Below are 16,726 nucleotides of genomic sequence, written 5' to 3' on the forward strand. Positions count from 1 at the left end.
TCTGGGGTTATCACGGTGGCTAGGCCCGGTCCGTGACCCTGCCGAGGGGCGCACAGTGAGCGATGATGTGACGGATGTAGATGGTGCAGTGCAGTAAATAACGAGGACACCAGGTTGCAGTCTCTTTACCTCTTTACTGAAGATCTCTGAGTCCTCAGTCCGGAATACGGTTCACCAGGCTGCGCAAGTCCGGCCGGTCCAATGGCACCTCCAGAGTTCTCTTCACAGGTGGAAATCAGTGCCTTCCTTCTAGCGCTATGTGTTGTGGTCCTTCCCTGCTGTGCTTACGGAAAGTCCCTCACAACTGTTGTGTCTGTTTCTTAAGTTCCCTCACAACTCGATTAGATGATGTTCTGCTAATCCTCCGTCCCTCCCTGATGTTCTGGTTGGGACGGCACCCGTTTGACGGGTAGGCTCGGAGCTCTTCCGGGACCCTAGAGTCGCCCCTCTCCACAAGTTGCCCCCCAAGACTGCATAGGTGATATAAGTTAGACAGCCCGCCTTAGACTGACTGTCCTGCCGCTGTTTAGAGTATTGCTTGAAGCTGAATGTTATAATACTCCCTCGGCGTTCCGGCCACCGGTAGTGCACCTCAGTAGGATGTTGCTTCGGTCTTACAGCACGACTCCTACTGGTATTTCTCCTTTGCGTGATCTCGTTTCTCACTCAGCACAATCTATCTCTCTTCTAATCCTTCCTTGGGTACCGCCGCTACCCGGAGCAGGCACGGTCCCGTTACGTTCGTTCAAGTTGCCAAGCCTCTGACAGGATCCCACCCCTAACAGAGACCCTACTGTATCTTCCCCCACAACACCCTCTGCCACAAGGTGTTGCCTGGTTCCAACCCAGTCAGCTTTCTGATCTAACTTCCTGCCTGACCCCCAGTTTACCCACTATGGTGGGGAGTGGCCTAATGAATAGAACCCTTAGCTCCCCCCAGAGGCCCGACTGTGAAATGTATTGGTGTCTGTGATACCTGATCAGATGAACTCCTTCAGTGCCATCAGACGCACCATAGCTCCCCATAGTGGCGGAGCCACAGTACTGCAACGACCAGGACTCTGGGGCGCTGCACTCCCCCCTGGTTAAACACAGTACTCCGGGACTGGGAAGAAAACAACAATACAAGTTAGCAAAAAGACATACAGTTTTGTTGAGTGCAATAACAATAAGCATATTTAAACAGAGCTTCCCTTTATGGGAGGTGAGGACACTTGAACGTTACAAACATGGTTAGATATCATAGCAACATGCTACAATTAACTTTTCTTACCCAACCGGGTATTCTACTAAGTGCAAAATTGTGGAACAATAATTTAACATTGCCTTTAAGGACATACACTCTAAATCCACTAAAGACCTTCCTATAATCACATTATAAGGTAATTTAACTTTTCCATTCTCCTTCTTTAAATCTGCAGGACCGCCTGTCCTAACGGCACCAGACCTACTGCCTCTCCTTTCTATGCAGGACCGCCCCGTTCAGCCCGGGCCTACTGCCTTTTCCACTACTATACACAGTATAGAGCATAACATTACTTTCAGTTTAAGAGCACTGAGCCATCTCTACATGACTCCTATGAGGACTCAGGGTTTACCTTCTATCCTAACTATCTATCAACATTATCAAAAACATTTTCTATTGAACATTAAGCCTTCTCATTATCTTTCTTTCTATCATACATGCTGGACACCACGTCTATCCCTACGGGCCCACTGCATCCTTCTTCTATCTTTCACTTTTTCTTCTCAGAGAACATCATCAGTATTTCTTCACAATTTAACTAGTCAACTACATATAACTTACTCATGTAAACATTATCATCACTTTCTTTTCGTCAAAACATTATTGCTACCTGTCTTAAAGCAATATCATCGTTTAAGTGCGACAAATGAACATCCCCTTTAAGAGAGGACCAAGTCTCTATGAGGTAGCGTGTCTTCTCAAGCTACCAGTCCATACTCGGCAAAGGTTCCAGTGTGGTATCTTCACAAAGAGTCCTTCTTTAAGTAAAACCAGTGGGGAGCGCCTTTAATAAGGTGCAAACTATATACAAAAAGTTCGGATCATGCACTGTTCATGATTTCAGCAGTTCTGTAAACTTGTGCAAAAACTTAGAAAACAAACAAAACAACAAGGATCCCGGGTCAACAGAAGGATCCCCTTAAGAGTTAACCCTGAACGGGTTTAGCAGAATCAGGAATCAACAAACCAACAGTTAAGAACTATGTACATATTTAAAGCAGTCATGCTTACTCGTTCTTCGGGGAGGAAGGGGATTTCCTCCCGGGCCTCACCAGACCAACGGGTCGTCCTGCTGGTTCAAGGATTGGGTCCCGCCCCAACAACGACAGGATCCCTCGCCGGGATGTCCTTTTCACCGAGGATCCAGCACGCCCCCAAGGCACATGGTGGGTCCGGGTCCCCCGCTGTTCCGCAAGGTCAGGTTCCGTCGTCTTTTCAGCGGGAGGTTCATCTTCGGGGGTTGCAGCGGCGGCCTGGAGCGCGACGCACCGCTGGACGCCCTGCGCCATCCAGCCAGCTTCGCCTGTTGCTCTCCTCCATCTGGTATAAGTGACGGCATCACCTGGCTCCAGGTCGCGAGCGAACCTTCCACTGCAATGTTCCACCTCCTCTCGGTCCACGTGAACTTGTAGCGGCTCCCCGATCTCCTGGATAACCCCTCTTCCATATCGGGGGTTAAAGGAGACCACTACACCCCAGTGGGACGATGGGATCTCGGCTACGCTGGTCAGATCAATCTGAACTGCAGGCTGGGGCCGGCTCCGCCACGCCGTCATCAGGTGCCGCAGGTGTTCGGCCTCCGGCAAGATCCTCATGCCCTGTGCTTGCAGCGTACCTTCAGCCGCGGCCGGGTTGGGAGGAGTCGGGGACACTGGAGACAGACGGATCTCCGTGGGCTGACCCAGCCGAGCAAGCACGCGGGCATCAGCCTCCAAACGACGTGCTAACTGGCGGGCCTCAGCTGCAGCTACACATTCCTCAGATGGTGGCAAGGGGGGTCGGCCCATCGGTGACTCTGCGAGGACCAGTCCCCGCAACGTCGGCGCATCCGGGGCTGTGTCAAGCGTCGCAGCCCCTGGCTGGATCGGGTCAGCCCCACGCGGTGCCCTTGGTGTCGCCATCTTTTCTCCTTCTCCAATGTCCTCTTCCCGCGGTCTCTTTCGTGGGCAGCCCCGTCTCCATGGTCTCCACCCTCCAAACAGGATCAGGAGGCGGACCTCGGCTGTTGACGGACACGTCCGCAGGACACAGAAATATTTAGACTGGGCGGCCATCGTTGTTCGCGCTCTCCAGCTTGCCTACGCCTACTCCACGCCCCTCCTCTTCTCCTGCGCTCTCTTCAGCGCTGCAATGGCGGCGGATTTTTGGCGGTAAATGGCAGTACACAGTCTCCCATTAAAGTACAGTCCAAATACGTTAGACCACAGTTCCAAGGCACACATGACCTGATTCTTCAAGCTTAAGTAGATCCTGTTCGTGACGCCAAGTTGTAGCGCCCCCACCGCCGCAGGGCCGAGGGGTACCCGATACCGGGCCTCTGAGTCTCTGCTCTGGGGTTATCACGGTGGCTAGGCCCGGTCCGTGACCCTGCCGAGGGGCGCACAGTGAGCGATGATGTGACGGATGTAGATGGTGCAGTGCAGTAAATAACGAGGACACCAGGTTGCAGTCTCTTTACCTCTTTACTGAAGATCTCTGAGTCCTCAGTCCGGAATACGGTTCACCAGGCTGCGCAAGTCCGGCCGGTCCAATGGCACCTCCAGAGTTCTCTTCACAGGTGGAAATCGGTGCCTTCCTTCTAGCGCTATGTGTTGTGGTCCTTCCCTGCTGTGCTTACGGAAAGTCCCCCACAACTGTTGTGTCTGTTTCTTAAGTTCCCTCACAACTCGATTAGATGATGTTCTGCTAATCCTCCGTCCCTCCCTGATGTTCTGGTTGGGACGACACCCGTTTGACGGGTAGGTTCGGAGCTCTTCCGGGACCCTAGAGTCGCCCCTCTCCACAAGTTGCCCCCCAAGACTGCATAGGTGATATAGGTTAGACAGCCCGCCTTAGACTGACTGTCCTGCCGCTGTTTAGAGTATTGCTTGAAGCTGAATGTTATAATACTCCCTCGGCGTTCCGGCCACCGGTAGTGCGCCTCAGTAGGATGTTGCTTCGGTCTTACAGCACGACTCCTACTGGTATTTCTCCTTTGCGTGATCTCGTTTCTCACTCAGCACAATCTATCTCTCTTCTAATCCTTCCTTGGGTACCGCCACTACCCGGAGCAGGCACGGTCCCGTTACGTTCGTTCAAGTTGCCAAGCCTCTGACAGGATCCCACCCCTGACAGAGACCCTACTGTATCTTCCCCCACAACACCCTCTGCCACAAGGTGTTGCCTGGTTCCAACCCAGTCAGCTTTCTGATCTAACTTCCTGCCTGACCCCCAGTTTACCCACTATGGTGGGGAGTGGCCTAATGAATAGAACCCTTAGCTCCCCCCGGAGGCCCGACTGTGAAATGTATTGGTGTCTGTGATACCTGATCAGATGAACTCCTTCAGTGCCATCAGACGCACCATAGCTCCCCATAGTGGCGGAGCCACAGTACTGCAACGACCAGGACTCTGGGGCGCTGCATATACAGTGAAGGAAATATTTATTTGATCCCTTGCTGATTTTGTAAGTTTGCCCTGTGACAAAGACAAGAACAGTCTATAATTTTAAGGGTAGTGTCACGATATTGTATGAAATATATAAGTTTCTCCTGTTAGCCCAGGCTGTGGGCTAAAACCCCCCTTCCCTTTCACTCAGGCAAGAGCTTGCCTTGTCAATATATGTGGGGGAGTTTTATTGAAGAAAGGTATTTACGACTGGCATAGCTGCAGTGGAAAGTTGTGCTAGCCAAAACCGGTCTGATTCCCTTCTGTAAATGCAAGAAGTCCTTTGTTCCATTATTGTAAGATATTGGGCCAACGATGTAGGCTAGAAAAAGGAAAAGTACATATTGTTAACGTTCATCGGCAGTTCTGTCGGCCACTCTAAACATGTGCTTCTAACTCCATCAGGTAAAAAGTAGGGATTTCTCTGTAATTATGCATCACAAATAGGACATATTTGATCTCATTAGAATGCCAACGTTAATACGAGATCAATGCTGGGTTTGTTATGACTATGACATGTTCTGTAGCGGAGTTATAGGCATTAGACAAATTTAGGTTGAATTTAGTTAAACTGAAGAGATAGGAGGGTCTGGGAAAACCAACCCTTTTTGTGATGTCATCAGGCTGAGCTATAAGTCTGCCAGGCACCCCAACCTGCTGTCTGTCTGCTGGAGCCTATGTGAGTCTGACTTGAAGAGCTTTTCCTAACCAGAGTCCTGATGCATTGGGACATATGGGAACTCCACTAGCCTGGTTGCCTCAAATGTCCTAAACACATGTAAGTGTTATTTCTCATTTAACCCCTGTTATTTTTATAATTACCTTTGTACCTATTTTCAATTGTCTCATATTGTAACATCTTTATATGCCTTTTTTGTAAACACTGCCCTAAACTTTCGGAGTAAAATATATAAATTACTAGCTCGTTCTTCCTGTTCTAAAACGTACCTTAAGCCTTCTGAAGGGAATTACGCTACTGTTTTGGGTTAGCTTCGGACCCGTTTAATCAAAGCGGGTGGCAGCATACCGTTGTACTGGGTAGTTGGGAGTCGTTGTAGCGACCGCGGCGTTGATAATTATTGTTCCTGCCTGAGCGGGAGTAGTTATATCGCCTCGTTGCAGCGTGCCCAATAGCCAGTACATAGCAGGCAGCCTTTCTGGCGACTAATTACCCTAGGTGCAGTACCTAATCTGACCTGAGAGTAAGGGGGGCGCCAGAGAGCTGCAAGTTTCAAGTGGAACTGTAAGCGGGATATACATAAATCCCTGCAGTTCGTGGTATATTGAAGAGCAGTGGGATACCTAAAATAAGCCCCTGCTGTAAACTAAGAGGTCAATAGCCTTGTGTGTGTTTTTTTTCATCACATTGTAGCAGTGGAGGGATAACTAAGATAAGCCCCCCTGCACATGTGATAGCCGTCTGTTGGCCTAAAGTCACCCCAATCCGTGACGTAGGGGTGACGGTCATGGTGTGAATCGTGACATATTGGTGGCGGGCGGCGGTGTGGAATCGTGACATATTGGTGGCGGCGGTGCGGATTCGTGACAGGTAGGTTAATTTTAACATTGAGAGAGAGAATATCAAAAATAATATTCATAAAATCACATTGTATAAATTCTATAAATTTATTTGCATTTTGCAGTGAGAAATAAGTATTTGATCCCCTACCAACCATTAAGAGTTCTGGCTCTTACAGACTACTGAGACGCTTCTATTCAACTTGTTACCTGCATTAAAGACAGCTGTCTTACATAGTCACTTTTATAAAAGACTTGTCCACAGACTCAATTAATCAGTCAGACTCTAGCCTCTACAACATGGGCAAGACCAAAGAGCTTTATAAGGCTGTCAGGGACAACATCATAGACCTGCACAAAGCTGGAATGGGCTAAAAAAACATAAGTAAGACGCTGGGTGATAAAGAGACAACTGTTGGTGCAATAGTAAGAAAATGGAAGAAATACAAAATGACTGTCAATCAACATCGACCTGGGGCACCAGATGGGGAAAATCTCACCTCGTGGGGTATCCTTGATCATGTGGAAGGTGAGAGCTCAGCCTAAAACTACACAGGGGGAACTTGTTAATGAACTCTAAACTAAAGGCAGCTGGGACCACAGTCTCCAAGCAAACCATTGCTAATACATTACACCGTAAAGGTTTAAAATCCTGCAGTGCCATCAAGGTCCCCCTTGCTCAAGAAAGCACATGTGCAGGCCCATCTGAAGTGTGCCAATGAACACTTGGATGATTCTGTGAGTGATTAGGAGAAGTTGCTGTGGTCAGATGAGGCAAAAATTGAGCTCTTTGGCATTAACTTAACTAGCCATGTTTGGAGGATGGGAAATGTTGCCTATGACCCAAAGAACAACATCCCCACTGTCAAGCATGGAGGTGGAAACATGTTTTGGGGGTGTTTCTCTGCTAAAGGCACATGGCTACTTTACAGCATCAATGGAAGAATGGATGGAGCCATGTACCGTTAAATCCTGAGTGACAACCTCCTTCCCTCTGCCAGGACATTAAAAATGGGTTGTGGATGGGTCTTCCAGCAAGACAATGACTCAAAACATACAGCCAAGGCAACAAGGGAGTGGCTCAAAAAGAAGCACATGAAGATCATGGAGTGGCCTAGCCAGTCTCCAGACCTTAATCCCAAAGAAAACTTATAGAGGGAGTTGAAGCTCTGAGTTGTCAAGCGACAGCCTCAAAATCTTAATGATTTAGAGATGATCTACAAAGAGGAGTAGACCAAAATTCCTCCTGACTTGTGCGCAAACCCCATCATCAACTGCAAAAAATGTCTGACTGCTGTGCTTGCCAACAAGGGTTTTGCCACCAAGTATTAAGTCTTAATTGACAGAGGGATCAAATACTTATTTCTCACTGCAAAATGCTAGAAAATTTATATAGTTTATACAATGTGATTTTCTGGATTTTATTTTTGATATTCTATCTCTCAGTGTTAAAATTAACCTACCCCTCAAATTATAGACTGTTCATGTCTTTGTCAGTGGGCAAACTTACAAAATCAGCAAGGGAGCAAATAATTATTTCCTTCACTGTATCAGCAGGCAGCGCTGAAAGAATAAGCTCAGCTACTTATATATAAGTGTGCAGCTCCCAATGTGTTAAACTGACAAGCAAGCAAATCTCTAGTAAACACAACAATAAGATCGTCGTACCTCTGCTCCGTGCTGGAAAAAGTCTGTGGCCAGCTACTCGGGTCCCTCCCTGGGACATGTTGGCAGCTAGGCAGGACAATGCTCATAGTTTTGGACTGTTCTGCTCCATCTTGGACATTTTGGGAGCATGAATTTATGGTTAATAACAAAATATTTAGAATTGAGAGTCCATAGTGGTTGATACTTTTTAATGGCTATTGGCTAACTGAAAAGATAGTAACAAATTGCAAGCTTTCGACACTACTCCAGTCCCTTCATCAGGCATAGACTAATAGAAATTCTGAAGAATCACATATTTATGCACAACACAGCACACAAAGATGCCATAGATAAGACAGGTGGTGTGAAGCAGAACTACCATTATGTGAGTGATAAACAGTTATCTCCATAAATATTGGAACAGTTCATAGATAAGGAGTGTGAATATTTTATTGTCCTCTGATTGGGGTCTAGTTCTATGTTATGATGCCCCCACAGGGTCTGAGGCGGAAATTCCTTAATTGATGTAAAAAGACATATGGATATGATATGGAACATTTTTTCAGGAGACTGTGCCTGAGGGAATGTTTCAATGATGCAGAAGATTCAGAAAACACTCGGACTGAAGTAAAAGGGATCCTAACAACCAAGAAGAGGTCAGACTGGACACCTCCACCTGGACGCAACCCTCATTTGGATAAATATATAGACTCCTTCAGACATTTGATAAAATCCACCATCATAGATACTAACAGGAGACAAGCATCCAACAACAGTGCCCAGGAGAGAAAGGCCATACGGTCTTTGAAAACCAACAAAGAAATCATCATTAAGGCTACGTTCACATTTGCGTTGTGCGCCGCAGCGTCGGCGCCGCAGCGCACAACGCAAACAAAAACGCGGCAAAACGCACGCTAAAACGCTGCGTTTTGCGCCGCATGCGTCCTTTTTGGCCGAAAGTTGGACGCAAAAAAAATGCAACTTGAAGCGTTTCTTGCGTCCAACGCTTGCGGCCATGCGGCGCAAAACGCAGCACAACGCATGTCCATGCGCCCCCATGTTAAATATAGGGGCGCATGACGCATGCGGCGCCGCTGCGGCGCCCGATGCTGCGGCGCTGACCGCAAATGTGAACGTAGCCTAAATCTGCTGACAAGGGTGGTGCATTATATGAAGGAAGCAAACAGACAACTTATGGACACACGGTACTAATAAAAATTGGAGTCGGGTCCTACACAGGACTATTACAAGGAACTAAACAAGTTAGTATCTTGTCTGCCCAACGAATCCATAAGAGCCGATGACCTGATACCAGAAAGTCCAAGAACAGGCACATTCTACATGCTTCCCAAAGTTCACAAATCTGGAAATCCAGGAAGACCAATTATTTCATGTGTGGGCACCCTTACTGAGCAGGTATCGGGATGGGTAGAGGGTGTTCTTAAACCATTGGTAAAGGATACACCCAGCTTCATTCAGGACATAACTGACCTATTGAATAAACTATCAGCAATAGGTCCTCTACCAGAAGGAACCATCCTGGCCACCATGGATGTGGAATCTTTGTATTCTAATTTCCCACACCAGGATGGATTAAATGCCTGCAAATTCTTCCTGGAAAACACAGGGACTGATGCTGATTCTGTGGTGAAACTTATAAAATTCATTCTCACCCACAATAACTTTGAATTTGACAACAAGATATATCTACAGGAGACTGGCACAGCAATGGGAAGTAAAATGGCTCCACAGTATGCAAATCATGGCCATGCTTTAAAGTTTCATGGCCAAGCTTTAAAGTGACTTTTTATCCCCATGTCCCATGAGGCAACTGGCCTACTACCACTACAGTGATATTTTAATCATCTGGACGGAGTCTGAGCCACAGCTAAAGACGTTCCATGAACAGTTTAATCAATTTCATGCTACCATCAACTTAACACTCAATTACTCCTGCACTGAAATTAACTTTTTGGACACCATCATTAAGCTGCAGAACAATGAAATAGAAACATCCCTGTATCAGAAGTCAATCGACAGCCCAACATACCTTAAATGGGACAGTTTCCATCCAAAACACATAAAAAACTCCATTGTCTACAGCCAAGCCATCAGATACAATCGTATATGTTCCAACCCAATGGATAGGGATGAACACCTTGGTCGCCTCAGAAAGACCATTTTGAATCAGGGCTACCATCCAAGAACAATTGAAAACCAGATTACAAGAGCAACTAGAATATCAAGGAATCACCTGCTACATTACAAAGCTAAAGAAGAAAATAATCGGGTACCTCTAGTAGTCACCTACAATCCAAATCTGGAGGTGCTAAGGGGAGCTGCACGGAAATTACAACCTTTACTACAAAAAGATGCCCGATTACAATCCATTTTTCCAGACCCCCCACTACTGTGTTTTAGGCAGCCCCCAAATCTAAGAAGCATCATTGTCAGAAGCTCCCTGTCCTCTCCAACAGCTGCAGGAACCTTTCCCTCCAATCAGAAAAAATGTAAAACCTGTCCATCTATAATGACCACTGACAAGATAAAGATCCCCAACTCACATCAGGACTACAAGATACCAGGTACTTTCAGCTGCATCACATCTAATGTGGTGTACCTAATTATTTAATATACAAAAGATATAAATAATTACACTGACGTGTATCCGCTAACACTAGAAACCTAAAAATATGATACACACCTGATATATTTAGAAAAATATATAGTTTATTATTGACAGGGTAGTTGCAACATAAATAAACACAAAAGGGAAAAAGCCATCAGGTGGCAAAAAAGTGCAGGGTTCCATACAAGGGCATAAATAATTCAATGTGCTTAATCAAAAACTAAGTTGGACCAGTCAGAACAGAAATAAATAATAGTTGTATAAAAAGTATGTATTGCAAGTTATTATAATAAAGCTAAGTTCTGTGTATCATGCTGTCCAACTATAATTATTAATCAATTTGTATGAATTCAGCAAAGAACTATAAGTTGGATATAATTATGCACATAATCATGTGCGGATATGTTGTTCCGCAAAGATAGAGATTATTAGATGGATAATTAATGCATATATAGGCTCCATTGGATACCTGCAGTGAAACCTCCACCAGGGGGAGCTGGTGAGGGAAGACAGGTTAAACACTAAGCGTAGCAACACAGAGCAACAGCACAGGTGTCACAGGTAACGAGAGAGTGGTCAGACGAACCGAGTCAGAAACGATCAGAAACAGAAGTACAAGAAGGAGCAGCCATACACATAGTCAAAATACTTAGCCAAGGGTCAAAGAGCCAAACATGAGCGTGGAGTCCAAAAACGGGAGACGGAATACGTGATCGGGGTACAAGCCAGAGAATCAAAAAGCCAATCAGGGAACGTAGCAGCAGAGACGGATACCAAGAGACGGGGTCAGAGACAAGCTGGGGGCATACACTTGAATACAAGTCAAAGGCAGGAGGGTCACCAAAGTACAAGGGTCAGAGGCTCTAAACTGGAAGCTTGAGCTATCACTAACACTGGTCAGCAGGCTGTGACAGACTGAAATAACCCAGCTAGCTCCAGAACGAGGCCGAGGAGATTAACCCCTGCATGACCAGTCCCGAGAGAGGAAAGAAGAAAATAAACTCCGGACTGGACCATGACAATACCAAGTAAGGCTACTTTCACACTAGCGTCGTTTGGCCTCCGTCGCAATGCGTCGTTTTGGAGAAAAAACGCATCCTGCAAAAGTGCTTGCAGGATGTGTTTTTTCTCCATTGACTTGCATTAGCGACACATTGCAACGGATTGCCACACGTCGCAACCGTCGTGCGACAGATGCGTCGTGCTTTGGCGGACCGTCGGCAAAAAAACCCGCTACATGTAACGTTTTTTTGTGCGACGTGTCCGCCATTTCCGACCGCGCATGCGTGGCTGGAACTCCGCCCCCTCCTCCCCGGACCTTACAATGGGGCAGCGGATGTGTTGGAAAACTGCATCCGCTGCCCCCGTTGTGCGGCGCTTTCAACGCTAGCGTCGTTGCGTCGGCACGTCGCATTGCGACGTGCAGTGCACGACGCTAGTGTGAAAGTAGCCTAAAATCATTATAAACCTCTATTACAATAAATATAGAAAAATTCCATTAAGGAAAAAAGTGAACGCAGTGCAATGTGAATAAATAATTAAATACAATAAAATAGATAAAAGAAAGTGGATCAATAATAATAGCAATAAAGAATCTACAGATTGACAGTATTAAATAGCCCAGCTATTAAACCACAAATGTGCCAGTGCGTATCAAGACATCATAGCGCAAACAAGGAAATCCTATAGTGATCAATTGCTGAAAGAGTGCATACCCAGGTACTGGACCCGCACAGCCTGACGCGCGTTTCGGCTTAGCTTTGACGGGGGAGACTAAAGGGAGGCCCGTCATGTTGCATTTTATAAAGAGGAGGACCAATCAGATGGTATGTAGTGATTGTGGTCTGGTGATGCCGGCGGGATTGTGATACCATGCATGGTATTGCTGCCGTCATCTCCGGAACAGGGGACGCGTCTCCATGGAGCGCGTCACATGACCGGAAGTGACGACGTCTTACGTTCCACAGTGGAGCGCATAGCGGCCGGGACGATCAGATTACAGGATTGCAAGCGTAAGTAGATAGACACCATGATTGTTATGAAATAAAACAATATAATTGAAGAACTGATGAGGTGAAAGGGAAGTGAAGGAGTCTATATATATCTCTATCAATAGCCATAATTTAGCCATAAATATATGTGACAAACTTGCAGAAAGGAAATAAAGTGACAAAATTAGGATAATAAAATACTAATTAAAAGAAAAACTAGTGAATTTTATATAATAGTGAACGACCTAAAAAGGAGTATAATAGCCTATAAAGAATATAATAATAAAAATAGCAGTGATAAGTAAAAAGCAAAAACACCCACCACAAAGAGAAATAAAGAATAAAGAAAAAGTGTTTAATAGTGATACAATCACAAAATCTATGTATTCATATAACCATATCTTAACATCAATACAGAGATTAAAAGCAATCATAATATATTTCCGCATGGAGAAAAATGCAATGACTGGCACGTGAAGAAAATACAATCCAGATAATACCTTGTCAAATGGTGAAAGATCCTACGCAAGGCCCCGTCTCACATAGCGAGATCGCTAGCGAGATCGCTGCTGAGTCACAAGTTTTGTGACGCAACAGCGACCTCAATAGCGATCTCGCTATGTGTGACACGTACCAGCGATCAGGCCCCTGCTGCGAGATCGCTGGTCGTGTCGGAATGGCCTGGACCTTTTTTTGGTCGTTGAGGTCCCGCTGACATCGCTGAATCGGTGTGTGTGACACGGATTCAGCGATGTCTTCACTGGTAACCAGGGTAAACATCGGGTTACTAAGCGCAGGGCCGCGCTTAGTAACCCGATGTTTACCCTGGTTACCAGCGTAAATGTAAAAAAAAACAAACCGTACATACTCACCATCTGATGTCCGTCAGGTCCCTCGCCGTCCGCTTCCTGCTCTGACTGAGTGCCGCCGTACAGTGAGAGCACAGCACAGCAGTGACGTCACCGCTGCGCTCTGCTCTCACTGTACGGCGGCACTCAGTCAGAGCAGGAAGCGGACGGCGAGGGACCTGACGGACATCAGATGGTGAGTATGTACTGTTTGTTTTTTTTGGTAACCAGGGTAAACATCGGGTTACTAGGCGCGGCCCTGCGCTTAGTAACCTGATGTTTACCCTGGTTACCCGGGTGCTGCAGGGGGACTTCGGCATCGTTGAAGACAGTTTCAACGATGCCGAAGTCGTTCCCCTGATCGTTGGTCGCTGGAGAGAGCTGTCTGTGTGACAGCTCCCCAGCGACCACACAACGGCTTTCCAACAATCACGGCCAGGTCGTATCGCTGGTCGTGATCGTTGGTAAATCGCTATGTGAGACGGGGCCTTTAGGCTACCGTCGTGCTAAATTTTCTAAAAGAACAGAACTTCTCTAGCAACCAAAAAGAAGTAAAGAGGATAATGTGGTTAGGTTCATATCCACCTTCAATGCCAGGAACAGCGAAACGTGAATAAATACTGGGATATCCTGAAATTGGAGAACGCACTGAATAAATGCATTACTAAATGTCTGGCAATCACTTACAGAAGGTCACGTAATTTGAAGGACATATTGGTCCATAGCAATCTGGAGGGACCAAAAGAAAAGACCATCTTTGATTCCAGGAAACCAGTGTGGGGATGTAAACACTGCGGATCCTGTGTTGCTTGTCCAAACGTTTACTACGACGCAAAGTTTCACAAACTCCTCAAATTCCAAGACTTATAAAATCACCCAAAATATTAATTGCAAAACCACTGGCGTAATATACCGTGCCAGTTGTCCTTGTAATAAACTACAGTATTAGTGGGGATAACCTCACGTGAATTAAGAAGAAGCATTAGGGAACATGTTTTGGACATTAAAGCAGCGGAGCAAACCACTAATGTCGCGGAATTAAAGACCGAACCTCGCCACTTCAAGGTTTTCCATAATTGTGATTCAACCTTGCTTAGGGTAAGTGGCATTGATAGAATTAATATAGATACTCGAGGGGGTGATTGGAAAAAACGTCTAGCGCAAAAAGAAGTAAAATGAATTTGCATATTAGATACTGTATCACCGAAAAGGCCTGAACGAAGCATTAAGCTTTGTCCCTTTTCTCTAATTAGTTTCTTCATTTATTACTGGTCTGTTGTTTGTTTTTATTGTTTTTATTGATTTTAATATGTCCTTTATCTTATTGTTTGTTTTTTAGATCTTTCGCCATTTGACAAGGTATTATTTGGATTGTATTTTCTTCACGTGCCAATCATTGCTTTTTTCTCCATGCGGAAATATATTACGATTGCTTTTAATCTCTGTATTGATGTTAAGATATGGTTATATGAATACATATATTTTGTGATTGTATCACTATTAAACACTTTTTCTTCATTCTTTATTTCTCTTTGTGGTGGGTGTTTTTTCTTTTTTTCTTTTCACTTATCACTGCTATTTTTATTATTATATTCTTTATAGGCTATTATACTCCTTTTTAGGTCGTTCACTATTATATACAATTCACTAGTTTTTCTTTTAATTAGTATTTTATTATCCTAATTTTGTCACTTTATTTCCATTCTGCAAGTTTGTCACATATATTTATGGCTAAACTATGGCTATTGATAGAGATATATACACTCACCGGCCACTTTATTAGGTACACCATGCTAGTAACGGGTTGGACCCCCTTTTGCCTTCAGAACTGCCTCAATTCTTCGTGGCATAGATTCAACAAGGTGCTGGAAGCATTCCTCAGAGATTTTGGTCCATATTGACATGATTGCATCACACAGTTGCCGCAGATTTGTCGGCTGCACATCCCAAAGATGCTTCATACAAGGCAGGATGGATCCATGCTTTCATGTTGTTTACGCCAAATTCTGACCCTGCCATCCGAATGTCGCAGCAGAAATCGAGACTCATCAGACCAAGCAACGTTTTTCCAATCTTCTACTGTCCAATTTCGATGAGCTTGTACAAATTGTTTCCTCAGTTTCCTGTTCTTAGCTGAAAGGAGTGGTACCCGGTGTGGTCTTCTGCTGCTGTAGCCCATCTGCCTCAAAGTTCGACGCACTGTGCGTTCAGAGATGCTCTTAGGCCTACCTTGGTTGTAACTGGTGGCGATTTGAGTCACTGTTGCCTTTCTATCAGCTCGAACCAGTCTGCCCATTCTCCTCTGACCTCTGGCATCAACAAGGCATTTCCGCCCACAGAACTGCCGCTCACTGGATTTTTTTTCTTTTTCGGACCATTCTCTGTAAACCCTAGAGATGGTTGTGCGTGAAAATCCCAGTAGATCAGCAGTTTCTGAAATACTCAGACCAGCCCTTCTGGCACCAACAACCATGCCACGTTCAAAGGCACTCAAATCACCTTTCTTCCCCATACTGATGCTCGGTTTGAACTGCAGGAGATTGTCTTGACCATGTCTACATGCCTAAATGCACTGAGTTGCCGCCATGTGATTGGCTGATTAGAAATTAAGTGTTAACAAGAAGTTGGACAGGTGTACCTAATAAAGTGGCCGGTGAGTGTATATAGACTCCTTCACTTCCCTTTGACCTCATCAGTTCTTCAATTATATTGTTTTATTTCATAACAATCATGGTGTCTATCTACATACGCTTGCAATCCTGTAATCTGATCGTCCCGGCCGCTATGTGCTCCACTGTGGAACGCAAGCCGTCGTCACTTCCGGTCATGTGATGCGCTCCATGGAGACGCGTCCCCTGTTCCGGAGATGACGGCAGCAATACCATGCATGGTATCAAAATCCTGCCAGCGTCACCTGACCACAATCACTACATACCATCTGATTGGTCCTCCTCTTTATAAAATGCAACATGACGGGCCTCCCTTTAGTCTCCCCCGTCAAAGCTAAGCCGAAACGCGCGTCGGGCTGTGCTGGTCCAGTACCTGGGTATGTACTCTTTCAGCAATTGATCACTATAGGATTTCCTTGTTTGCGCTATGATATCTTGATACGCAAGTGCAGCGCCCCAGAGTCCTGGTCGTTGCAGTACTGTGGCTCCGCCACTATGGGGAGCTATGGTGCGTCCGATGGCACTGAAGGAGTTCATCTGATCAGGTATCACAGACACCAATACATTTCACAGCCGGGCCTCCGGGGGGAGCTAAGGGTGCTATTCATTAGGCCACTCCCCACCATAGTGGGTAAACTGGGGGTCAGGCAGGAAGTTAGATTAGAAAGCTGACTGGGTTGGAACCAGGCAACACCTTGTGGCAGAGGGTGTTGTAGGGGAAGATACAGTAGGGTCTCTGTCAGGGGTGGGAT

This window comes from Ranitomeya variabilis, chromosome 6 (genome assembly GCF_051348905.1).
Source record: "Ranitomeya variabilis isolate aRanVar5 chromosome 6, aRanVar5.hap1, whole genome shotgun sequence".
In the NCBI taxonomy this organism is placed as follows: Eukaryota; Metazoa; Chordata; class Amphibia; order Anura; family Dendrobatidae; genus Ranitomeya; species Ranitomeya variabilis.